The following is a 13,377-nucleotide window of genomic DNA, read 5'->3' as shown; positions in this document are numbered from 1 at the left end:
GCTGCTGGACAATGGAGGAAGAGGAAGAAGGGACTGGAGGGAAGGGAGAAAGTTGCTGGACATGGAAGGAAGAGGAGGAGGGGACTGGATGGAAGGGAGACAGCTGCTGGAGGAAGAGGAGCAGAGGATCTGGATGAAAGGGAGAGAGCTGCTGGATGTGGGAGGAGGAGGGGGGAGGAGAACTGGAGGGAAGGGTGAGAACTGCTGGTACAGCACAAGGAAGGAGGGAAGAGAAACAGAGATACCAGACCAAGGAGATGAAGGAAAAGGGAACAAGTACTAAACCTACAGCATGAGGGAGGGATGGCAGGCAAGGAATCAAGCAACCAAACCATACGCTGGAAAGGAGAGGGAGTGAGAGGGAGAGAAGCTGGATGGGGTAGGGTCAGAGAAGGTAGAGATATATTGGCACTGGGGACAAAGAGAGGGGAGAAGCTGGGCAGAGAAATATAGGGACACAGAGAAAGGGAGATACTAAACATGGAGGAAGATAGAGCTACAGAGATGGAAGAAGATGGATAGAGGACATGGAGAGAGAGTAGAAATATCAAATGTACATGAGACCTTGGTGAGTGAGTTAAGAGAAGACAGAAGGATGTAGAAACCAGAGCCTGGGACCAACATGACTTGAAAAATAAAATGAGCAGACAACAAAAGGTAGAAAAATAATTTTATTTTTCTATTTTGTGACTAGAATATGTCAGATTTGAAATGTACATCCTGCTAGATATGGCTGGGGCCCAAGGCAGAAATTTGGGAGGGAACACAAAAGCTTACTAACAGGCTGTACCTTCTTCAGCTTTCAGCTGGACTGGGGTTCTCTCTGGCTAGGGGGCCAAATGCAGTTGCCCTAGTTGTACCTCCCCTAACACTGTCTCTTGCATGTACTATATTTTGCACAGTATAGGAGAAAATGCATCTCTTTCAGGCTTATTTTCGAAAGAGAAGGGCGTCCATCTTTCGACATGAATCGGGAGATGGGTGTCCTTCTCTCAGGGTCGCCCAAATCGGCATAATCGAAAGCCAATTTTGGGTGTCCCCAACTGCTTCCCGTCGCAGGGATGACCAAAGTTCCCAGGGGCGTGTCGGAGGTGTAGCAAAAGCGGGACTGGGGCATGCCTAACAGATGGGCGTCCTCGAGCGATAATGGAAAAAGAAGGGCGTCTCTGACGAGCACTTAGGCGACTTTACTTGGTCCATTTTTTGTTACGACCAAGCCTCAAACAGGTGCCCGAACTGACCAGATGACCACCGGAGGGAATTGGGGATGACCTCCACTGACTCCCCCAGTGATGACTAACCCCCTCCCATCCTGAAAAAAACAACTTTAAAAACTTTTTTTGCCAGTCTCAAATATCAAGCTCAGGTAATTGCAGCAGTATGCAGGTCCCTGGGGGGGGGGAGGTGTGTGTGTGTCAGCGGAGGCATAGCGAAGGTGTGGACGTCCTTCTTTCAAACATTTTGAACGTCCTGTACTGCCCCCCCCCCCCCACAGGGACAGCCAAATTTCAAGGGAGTAGAGTGGAGCAGAGGAGTAGCCTAGTGGTTAGAGCACTGGTCTTGCAATCCAGAGGTGGTTGTAGATGGCAATTTATTTAAGGTTGTAGACAGCTATTATACACGCAGCTTGTCTGCATGTATGAAGTCGTCTTTGGCATGCGCAGAGCAGCCATGCATAATGCTTAGCTGCTCTGCACTGGCTTCTCCTCCTTAGGAAGGAAATCATGTGCAAATGAGCTAACAGTGAGCAGTTCATTTGCATGTGATTTCCTTCATGCATGCCCATTCCTTTCCGAATCGCTAAGGGATCAGTAAGGGAAGGGCTTTTTCCATTCAGTTAGTGCATCAGTTAGTCCACTGCAGCGCCCCCTAAGGTGCCCGGTTGGTGTCCTGGCATGTCAGGGGGAACAGTGCACTACAAATGCTGGCTCCTCCCATAACCAAATGAGTTGGATTTGGTCATTTTTGAGATGGGCGTCCTCGCTTTCCATTATTGCTGAAAACTGGGGATGATCATCTCTAAGGTCCACCATCTCAACATTTAGGTCGACCATCTCTAAGGTCGACCTAAATGTTGAGATTTGTGCGTCCATGACCGTATTATCGAAATGAAAGATGGCCGCCCATCTTGTTTTGATAATACGGGTTTCCCCACCCCTTCGCGGGGATGTCCTGCGAGGATGACCTCAGGAAAACTTGGGGGCCCCGTTCGATTATGCCCTTCCACGTATTTCTCTGTGCTGTGCTAAATGCAAGGTCTGGCCTCTTGGAATTTTGATTTAATTTGTTTATGGTTTTTGGTCACTTATTCTGTATTTGGCATTTGTGTTCTGTGTCTGTGACCAAAGTATTCTGTTAGCATCAATTTTCTATGTAGTATTCTATAGTACTTTGACTTGTTCAGTTTTCTTCATAGTTGTATTGATATTTTAGGGCCCCACTGTAATATTTAGGGCATATTTGGGGAAAGCATATGTGTGTTGGAGGACCGCAGCTCAGTGGAGGATGAAGAGTGCACCCTTTTATATTTCCCTTAGCTCTCAATGTGGCCTGCAGCTACTGAGGCCAGCACTGCTACTCCCATTGAAGTCATTGGGAGTGGGGTAGGTGTGCGGTAGGAATAGGGGCGTGGGCAGGGCATATCAGGTGGCAGGTGTTTCTCTAGTGCCCATCCATCCAACCTGTTGGCCCACCCAAAAATTGCCTTCTGGCTACGCCACTGGAGCAGAGCCAGCATGAGCAGGAGTGACTTGGGATCACACCACTAAACTGCCAGGGATTGTAAGATAGGCACAAGGGGTATCTACAGTTAGGTGGTGGGGGGGGGGGGGGGGGGGGAGGCAACTCCTGTTCAGAGGGGAGGGGGAGGGAGGGAGACAAACAGGACAAAGGACAAATTTTCTGCTTCTACTGAATACACACAGGGCCCTGTTTACTAAGTTGCACTAGTGTTTTTAGCACATGCTAACTGTGTAGACCCCATAGGAATATTATGGGCATCTACACAGTTAGCGTGTGCTAATGCTTAGCGTGTGCTAAAAACACTAGCATGTCTCTAACGCTGCTTAGTAAACAGGACCCACAGTCAGTTTGGGCTGAAACTGAAACCATGGCCGTTATAACCATCGGGATAACTTAGGGCTGCAAAAAAATAAAAGCCATCCTATGTTATTCGTATGGTTATCCAGATAATCACAGCTCTGCCTATTACACTCAAATATTCAGTGCTGATAAATGAAGAGCGGCTGCTATCAAATATTTGGGTAAGACTTCAACGCCTATCTTTACTAAGCGGCGCTATGGGCATATTAGCGTTTTAAACGCGCGTAAATGGTTTACATGTGTTAAATGCTAACGCGTCCATAGAAATGTATAGGCGCATTAGCGTTTAACACGTCTTAAATTTACAGGTGCATTAAAAACACTAACGCACCTTAGTAAACATACCCCTAAACGTGCAGATGGCATTTAAATGAAATACTGATCAGAGTTTGAATACTGACCCATATTTTGGCATGGAAGATTGAGGGTTGCAACTAGATACTAACCGGACGACAGAGATGGGTAGTAACAAAATACTTGTGTTAGAGTACTTAAGCACAATTGGCAGTACTTTTATTTATAACAAGTTACATTTTTTTCTTGCAATACTTTTTACTTGTAACGAGCTACATTTAGGGCTCTGTTTACTAAGGTGCGCTAGCGTTTTTAACGCGTGCACAAAATTAGCGCACGCTAACTGTGTAGGCGCTCATAGGAATATTGTGTGTCCCTACACAATTAGATCACACTAATGATTAGCACGCGCTAAAAGCACTAACGCACCCCTAGTGCAGCTTAGTAAATGGGGCCCTTAAGCTATACTTTTGTACTTAGTAACAAAGTACAAATTTGGAAAGTAGTTTAAAAATAAAGTATTTTCCATCCCTCTGCTTCTCCCCCTCTATCGGCTTTCCAAGCAGTGTTAGACACATCTTGCAGCTGATTGGGCCTAAACGTCCGGTCCCCAAAACAGCTGAGCTGGGACTGTTCAGGCCCAATCAGATGCAAACCAGCGTCTGACATCACCTGGGAACCCTAGTCCCCATCCTCCATACCTTCCCAGAACAGCAGTTGATTGGCTATTAATTTGTTATTATTATCGTTAGGCTCAGCTGCCTCCCCAAACTGAATTGCACCTTCACTGCATAAAGGGCCCACTCCCTCTTCTCTCCCGTCCACTATGGATCTGCAGCACAGTCTTGTTCCCTCTCTCCCATTGCACCTCTGTTGGGTTTGGACTAATAAACTACCATGGGAGACACACAGGATCTGGCTCTCTGCTGCATCACTAGTGCTTCCTGTACCAGGCTCCCCTTCTCTATTGTAAACTTCTGGGACTGGCAGAGGAAGCAGTAGTGGCGCTGCAGAGAGCCAGGTCCTGTGTGTCTCCAATGGTAGTTTATCGGTGTGGGCCTGACGGAGGTGCATAGGAGGGAAAAAGCGAGACAGTGCTGCAGGGCCACAGTGGATGGGGGGGATAGAAAGACAGAGAGAGAAATTAAGCAAGACTGGATGGGGAGGGGGGAGAGACAGAGATAGAGATGGGGCAATACTGGATAAAACGGGGAGAGAGACAGAGGCTATGGGCTAGGAGGAGAGAGAAATTTGGCAAGACTGGATAGGTGGGGAGGGAGAGAGGGGAGAGAGAGAAATTGAGCAAGTCTGGATAGGTGGGACATAGGAGTCAACTTTTCGAAATAATTGGGGACACTAAACCCAATAGAAATTATTCCTCCTTGGACACAAAAGGTTTGCTCAATATTGGGGGTGCTCAAGCTGGAACAGATCAGTTTGGAGTTGATTGTAGTGGAAGAGGTGAAGAAGACAGAAGAGAAAAAAAATGATATGTGGACAGGGGAGAGATCCTTGGAAAGAGAGTTAAAAGAAGACAGGAAAGCAGTAACCAGAGACTGGGACCAACAGGCTAGACAGCAAAGGTAGAAAAAAGTAGTTTATTTTTAACTTAGGATGAAGTAATGTGGTAGCAGTGTTAGTCCACTTTTAAAATTAATAAATATAAATAAAAGGAAAAAACAAAAAATAAAATGACACCTTTATATTTGGACTATATACATTTTTGACTAACTTTTGGAGACCAAAACTTATTTGTTCAGAGATTGGGACAGCACACTGCTGTAATAGTATGCTTGTCCTGACTTAAGGAAGGAGGTTTTCACCTCCAAAAACTAGTTAAAAAATGTAATAAGTTTCTCCAATAAAAATGTAACACCTTATTTTATTATTTTTGTTTTATTTGTCAATTTGTAATGTAGCAATTGAAATATGTAAGTTTTTGAAATTTACATCTGCTCTATGTAGGTTTTGCATGGTACAAAGGGATGTGCCATTCTTTCTGTTTCTTTGGTTTTGCGCTGTATACAGAGTATGGCTTCTCTGGGGTTCAGTTTAATTTTTGTCTACATATTTCTGTTTTTAGTTTGTGGTTATGTATTCTATACTTCATGAGGGGCTACCTCTGTTCATGTGTGAAAAAGGGTGGGTGTTCTATTAGCATCAACTGTATAGGACTCATCTGTACAAATCCAGCTTGTTTTGTTTTCAAGTGGGTGTATTAATGTTCTTCTGCCCACTGCAATGCTCAGGGTGTTGTTTTCTTCTAGAAGGACCTTGTGTGACCCCCTGGAAGTTAGCTTGTAAATATACTAGATTTTGTGGTCTAACTTGTTAAGAATACTTTTTACTTTGTAGTAAAAGTAGTTTTAAGAGCTGTGCTTTTTAACTTTTACTTCTTTTTTTTTTTTTTTTGGATACAACTTTGTACTTTTGCTTCACTACTTTTGAAGCCAGTACTTTTTCTTTTTTACTTAAGTACTTTTAAAAAGTAATGACTCCATCCCTGCCGGCCGATATTCAAAGCGAGTTAACCAGACGGAAATGGCTGCCAACCGGTTAACTTGCTTAGTTGCAGCTCTCTAGTCAATTTCAGTGGCACTTAACCGGTCATCATTCCTGAAAATGACTGGTTAGCGCCAAACTTAAATCCGGCTATATCGGGGGCATTGCAGGGGTGTAGTCTGGTTACATGCCAATATTCAGACCTAACTAGCCAGGTTTAGTGCATAAATAGGACCTATCTTTGGGGCCCTTTTACAACACAGTGGAAGAGCTACCATGGCACTACCACCAGCCCACCGTGGGAGCCGGCGGTAGTGTCACCCCCAGCACAGGCCATTTTTATTTTTATTAACTTTTATTTTTACCGCTGGGTTAGCACGGGAGCCCTTATCACCTGGTAAATAGGAGGTGGTAAGGGCTCCCCCAGGAAATGGCTGCTCAGCAAGTTTGTACTTACCGCACAATCATTTCCATTTTTTTAAACCCGCTGCAGTATAAGGGGCCTCAGTGTGCAGCAAATCCATGTGCTAACGCCACTGCAGGGCCCCTTTTACCGCAGCTTAGTCAAAGGGCCCCTTTATGCGCTAACCCATGGCTGGTTAAGTCTGAATATTACCTTAACCAGTCATGCACAAGCCAGCTTTAAAATAAAAAAAAACAGGGCCTGGCATTGAATTTCTGGTTTTAGCACTAACAACAGACAAAAAACGCTGTTCGCTACCAACTGAATATCGGGGGGGGGGGGGGGGGGGTTCTCTATAGTGACAATATTCACTCGCTATGGGCAGTGCAGAAAAAAAAATACGCCTAGGTGTATTCTCTAAAGTACGCCTAAATTTCATAGAATAGGCTTAAATTTCCACATGGTATATAGAATACACCAAGCGCCTCTCCACGTGACCAAATTTAATTGTGGCCATTTACGTCATGTTTTACTTCGTGTAAATCCTGAAACCTAAATTAGGTGCAGAGCGGTTGTATTATATAACAACGCGCATAAAGGTCCTTTTACTATGGTGCGCTGAAAAATGACCTTCGGTACTGTAGACATGTTTTTTTGCCATGCACAGGATAATTTTTCAGCGCACCTGTAAAAAATGTCTTTTTGGGGGGGGGGGGCTGAAAATGGACGTGTGTCAAAATGAAAATTGGCGCATGTCCATTTTGGGTCTGAGACCTTACCGCTAGCCATTGACTTAGTGGTAGTCTCACGCATTAACCGGGTGGTAACGGTCAACCGCCCATGCGTCAGAAAATATAAATATTTTCTGACGCGCGTATCGGACACGCGTCAAAAATGAAATGACCTCCCAGGCCAAGTGGTAGCCAGGCGGTAACTCAGAATTGATGCACATTGGGCGCATGTAAGAGCTTACGCAGCTTAGTAAAAGGACCCCATAGATTCTAGAAATGCCCACACCCTGCCTATGGCCATGCCCCCTTTTCAACCATGTGACTTAGAATTTAAGTGCCCCATGTTACAGAATACACTTAGCGAGTTGTGTGTGTAAATCTTAATTAATGCCAATTAGAGCTGATAATTACTTGTTAACACCCACTGATTAGCTAGTTAACCAATTAAGTTACATGCATTGTTATAGAATACGCTTCGATTTTCGCACTGAAATTAAGGCACTATGCTTGGGATATATGCTAAAACAATTAAAACCTTTCTTCCCAAGAGCAACTTTTTGATACTTAATACAATCAATGGTCCTAAGCCATGCAGATTATTGCAATGGAATCTACGCGGGCTGCAAAGAACAACTCATAAAAAAACTCCAGACCGCACAAAATATAGCAGTCAGGCTGATATTCAGCAAAACGCGCTTCGAAAGTGCCAAACCCCTCCAAGAAAAGTTGCATTGGCTCCCAATCAAAGAACGGATCATCTTCAAAATCTGCACCTTAGTCCACAAAATCATATACGGCGTAGTTCCAGAATACATGACAGACCTCATAGACTTACCGTTAAGAAACAAAGTCAGATCATCAAGATCCTACCTAAACCTACACTACCCAAATTGCAAAGGACTGAAATACAAAACAACTTATGCAGCCGGCTTCTCTTACATAAGCGCACAACTATGGAATGGGCTCCCAAAAGCTGTGAAAATAATCCATGACCACTTGAAGTTCAGGAAATCACTAAAAACCAACCTCTTCAAAAAGGCCTACCCCAATGACCCCACGTAACCCTCTTCACCTACCAACACAGCATGACTATGATCGAACAGGACAACACGCAATCTTCATCCATTTCGTCCCTCCACTTATACCTCATACGATCACCATACAACTTTGTATTTGTAAGCCACATTGAGCCTGCAAATAGGTGGGAAAATGTGGGGTACAAATGCAATAAATAAATAAATAAATAAATGGATAAATAAATGGATAAGCTGTACAATTAGGGCTGCCAAATAGCAAGTCTAAACTAAACTGATAATGTCAGTGATGGTCACTGTGTTACACTTATAGTCAACACCCTTATATGTGTAGTGGCATTGATCATGTGTGTTAACTTAAATATTGTGGCCAATGTTTAAATTAAGATGGTGTCTGCTATTGGTGATAATTGCCCCAAGTGTTCTTTAGCTGTACTGATGGATAGGACAGCACCGCAAAGAGGTTGGAATAGGGACATCTGACTCAGCACCTAGAGAAATCGAAACCAGCTGAAGAGAAATACTAAAAGACTCATTTTCCCACTCCTGGAAACCATGTGCTCACCAGAAGACAAAGAAACTTGCACAGATTTGAAATCTGTTGCCTTAATGGATCATTTAGCAACAGATCAGTCAAAGGTATTGGACATTTTTATGCTAACTGCTTATCAAAAGGTACAATGTTAGTGGGAAGATACTACCTGATTAAATGTTCATTATTGGTGGAACTCCATATGTTTAAATTCATAAATTTGAATCAGTAGCAGCTGAGACAACTAATGGCTTCTACCAGATGTCTTGGGTTTGGGATTGTTTTAATAAATATATTGCAGCCTTATAGGTCTGGAAATTTATGATGAATATTATCCAAATGATTCAGTTTTGAAATATTGTATACACATAGACCCAAATGCTTTTTTTCTTTAACTGTTAACCTGTGCTGGCTTTACTACTATTTGTTCTTATTTTTATACTAAATGTTAAACAATTAAATGTTAATAAGAGGGGAAAGCATACAGAGCATGGCTCATGGAATTCTTTCCAAACCCTCTGCATGTAAATGCATGTGTTGTGTGTGTAGGCGGTTCTGGGGTGAGGGTGGTGTGTGTGTGTGTGTGTGTATACTGCAGCTGCTGGAATTGCTTCTCCCACAGAAATGTACTGGAGCATTTTTGGAGGGGGTTAATTTCTCTTCTGCCCCCACCATTTTCCCATTGGTTGGATCCTACCTAAAGTTTCTGCTGCTAGCTACAATGGAAGCAGGCATTGCAGACTCATTCAGTTTGTAGGTGTTATATCAGTTGTGGGTAGTGTAGTTTTTGAGAGTGGGGTAGTTTATGGAATAATGGGGTAGTTGTGGGATTAGCTTTTGGGGATGGGGCAGTTTGTGGGCTGGCAGTTGAGGGAGTAGTTTTATGGAGTGGGGTAGTTATAAGGGAGGGGTTCAGTTTGTGTGGTGTGGCAGTTGCAGGGGGTAGTTTTTGGGTTGGGGCAGTTATGGGGGGGGAGGAGACGTACAGTTTAAGGGTTCAGAAGAGTAGGAAATTCCACCTTTTAAACTGCTTTGCCCTCTAATTCCTACATGTGGCAGAGCCGGTAGTGGGAGGTGGGGATAGTGCTAGGCAGACTTATACGGTCTGTGCCAGAGCCGGTGGTGGAAGGCGGGGCTGGTGGTTGGGAGGTGGGGATAGTGCTGGGCAGACTTGTTCAGTCTGTGCCAGAGCTGGTGGTGGGAGGCGGGGCTGGTGGTTGGGGTGCGGGGATAGTGCTGGGCAGACTTATACGGTCTGTGCCCTGAAAAACACAGGTACAAATCAAGGTAAGGTATACACAAAAAGTGGCATATATGAGTTTATCTTGTTGGGCAGACTGGATGGACCGTGCAGGTCTTTTTCTGCTGTCATCTACTATGTAACTATCCATCTCATAATCGAAAGTGATCGCCGGCCATTTCCCGACACAAATCGGGAGATGGCCGGCGATCTCGGAAAAGCGGTGAAATCGGTATAATCGAAAGCTGCTTTTTTTGACAGCATCGCCGCTTTCCCATCGCTTCGCCAGCGAAAGTTCAAAGGGGCGTGTTGGAGGCGAAGCGAAGGCGGGACATGGGCGGGTATGGGCGTGGCTACCAGATAGCCGGCTTTCGCCGATAATGGAAAACAAATACGGCGTTAAGCAGTATTTTGCTGGGTTTACTTGGTCATTTTATTTTCACGACCAAGCCTTAAAAAGGTGCCCGTACTGACCACATGACCACCGGAAGGAAGCGGAGATGATCTCCCCGTACTCCCCCAGTGGTCACTAACCCCATCCCACCAAAAAAAAACCCACTTTAAACACTTTTTTTCCAGCCTGTATGCCAGCCTCAAATGCCGTACCCACCTCCATGACAGCAGAATGTGTTCTGTCCTCCGACAGCCTTTTCCTGCTTGTGATGTGGTTCTGGGGTGAGTGTGACACCTTTTCTGTTATTTGCACTGCAGAGTCACATCAGCAATGCATTGTGGTTGGTGTAGGTATTGGTAGTTGGTAGGCTCTACTCCCCTGGTGCTTTCCCCCCTGCTTATTGAGTCAGAGTGTGCCCTGTTTTGTTTCCTGTTGTAGTCCATGCGGTAGTGGCCATTTTTGTAAGCCAGTTTTAGTTCCCTTTCCTGTGTTACCCACGTTAGAGAACGTAGTTCTTACCTTGAATGGTGCTGAAAGAGGGCATTGTACACCATTGTGCCAGCTCTGACCTACTACTAATCTTAGTACCAGGGGACTCTTTGCCAGTGGGGCACAACCTCTGATCTGCAGTTAACTGTGAGTAAACGTGCTTATTCAAATAAAGGACTTTTTCAGAGAGATTAGTCTTCAGGCGTGAACTGGTGTGCCAAAGTTATACAGCAGCAATAAGTCCTACAGACTGTATGCAGGTCCCTGGAGCAGTTTTAGTAGGTGCAGTACATTTGTGGGTAGTGGGTTTTAGGGGGGGTTGGGGGGTTCAGCTCCCAAAGTAAGGGAGCTATGCACGTGGGAGCTTTTCTGAAGTCCACCGCAGTGACCCCTAGGGAGCCCGGTTGGTGTCCTGGCATGTCAGGGGGGCCAGTGCACTAAAAATGCTGGCTCCTCCCACGGCCAAATGCCTTGGATTTGGCCGGGTTTGAGATGGCCGACATAACTTTCCATTATCGCTAAAAAACGAAGCCGTCCATCTCAAACCCCAGCCAAATCTAAGGCATTTGGCTGGCCAGAATCGTATTATCGAAACAAAAGATGGCCGTCCATCTTTTTCGAAAATACGGGTCTGGCCAGCTGTTTGCGGCACCGCCAAAATACATCGCCGGCCATGTATTTCGCCGGCACCGTTCAATTATTCCCCTCCACGTCATGCTATACCAGTTTTTCCCCACATGCCCAGTTTCATCCCATTCTATTAAGTTTTCTCTGCTATAGAACCTCTAGTTCCTTCCCCCTTAAACATGCATTAGGTCATTTTTTAGGGATTTATTTCTCTTTAACCCCCCTCCATCCATTTTGGCCCATTTTCAAATTCTATGGAGCCCTTTTACTAAAGCTTGTGCTAATGGACATTACCGTGTACTAAGTAACACAAAACCCATAAGAACAAAATAAGACATGCAACATTAAGCCTGTGCTAATGTCCATTAGTGCACACTAAGATTTAGTTAAAAAAAAAAGACTTTTATGTATCTTTTTATTGTTTTTCCCCCCTCATACCAAATTTCATTTTATTCTGTTAAATTTTCAGAGAGTTGTTTTGTCCACAGTCAGCTAGCCTAGACAGACATTTTTTTACTTCTTTGTGTAATTCTTTCCAACTTACATTGGGGTTGAAAGAAAAATCTTTGAACTGAAAAAAAAGAAACCTGACAGAATATAGGCATCAGGACAAGAGCCTGGGAAATGTCACACGTCAGTTATGAGACCCGTGGTATTACAGGCCACCTGCATGTTGAGAGACTGAAAGGCTTTGCAGTTTCAGTAGCTGCCCTCATTCCCCACAGTCAGCCTGACTGTAATGCGTGTGTATTCTATTACTCCTAAACTGGTGGAGCCTGAGTAATCTCAAAAAATTCTATCTTGGTTTGCTGTACATGCTGTATCTCCTAAGGGAAAGCAATATGTTGGCTAGCTATTCCATGGAAAGAGTTCAGAAACTAAACAATGTAGATTGAAGTGGCAGACTGGAGTTTGTTGCTGTTGCCCTCCAGAGAGGTCCGGAATCTTCCTCTGGCCCACAATGGCGAGGACTGTGGTGACCTTTAAGTACACTGACATATCTTGTTCTTTCTAAGTGGCAGGCTAAAGCTAAGCTTCTAACAGGTAGCATAGACAGAGAATAATCTTACCAAATTGAAACCTTATGTGGGCATTACTTCTCAGACAAATCCAGGAGGAGGGTTCAGGGCATGTAGACCTTCTGCAGTGCGTGCCTCCTCCTAATCTGTTACATCTAACTCCTCTGAGCCAGTGCACATGGAAACCACTGGTTCAGCACATTCATTCTAGAAAGCACCAGCAAACCCAGTCATACTACCAGTACCACAGCCATACAAAGAAACACGCACATAGACTGACGCGTAAGACACAGGCAGAGACACAATTGCACACATACCCAGAAGCATACAGACACAAAGAGCCGGGCATACCTAGAGACACAATGACACACAGGAAGAGCAGTTAAGTAGAGAGACAGAAACAGCAGCTAGACACAGTGACTGAAAGGTCTAGGTGGCTGCCTAGATTATGCCCAGGATAAGTGGACGATCAACCAGGGAGACGTATAACACTACAAAGTCTTTATTAAAGAACATCAAGACTTTGTAGTGTTATACGTCTCCCTGGTTGATTGAAAGGGCCAGATCATCCTACTCCTTTTTGTTTGCACTACTTTGACTTAGGAATTGAGGGTTCCTCCACTTTCTGTGGTTGCTCCTCGCTTTCAGGATAAGTGGACAACAGGAGTGCACACTATTATTTATTATTTATTGGAAGGGGCCAGGGCGGTTATACCTAGGATGCCGAGCAAGCTCTGCACCAGATTCACACTTCACATAATGATAGAGACCAAACCAGTTCTTTTGCTGTCCTTCAACTGATGAGGTGCAGCTTCCAACATTTCAATACAGATGGCCAACTATTTACAATAACTTTCTTCTCTCCTCCAAACGCACAAAAATTAGAAACACCTTCTTGTTACACAAACCTGCTCACCGGTGTGGTGAGGGCTTGGCTTGGCTTGTATAGTTCACTTGCTGTTACACTTAAGTAGATGATAACAGTTATCAAAAGTCAATTACAGTGCAAT

This window comes from Microcaecilia unicolor, chromosome 3 (genome assembly GCF_901765095.1).
Source record: "Microcaecilia unicolor chromosome 3, aMicUni1.1, whole genome shotgun sequence".
In the NCBI taxonomy this organism is placed as follows: domain Eukaryota; kingdom Metazoa; phylum Chordata; class Amphibia; order Gymnophiona; family Siphonopidae; genus Microcaecilia; species Microcaecilia unicolor.
The sequence above is the reverse complement of the archived record's forward strand: the minus strand, read 5'-3'. Positions refer to the sequence as shown.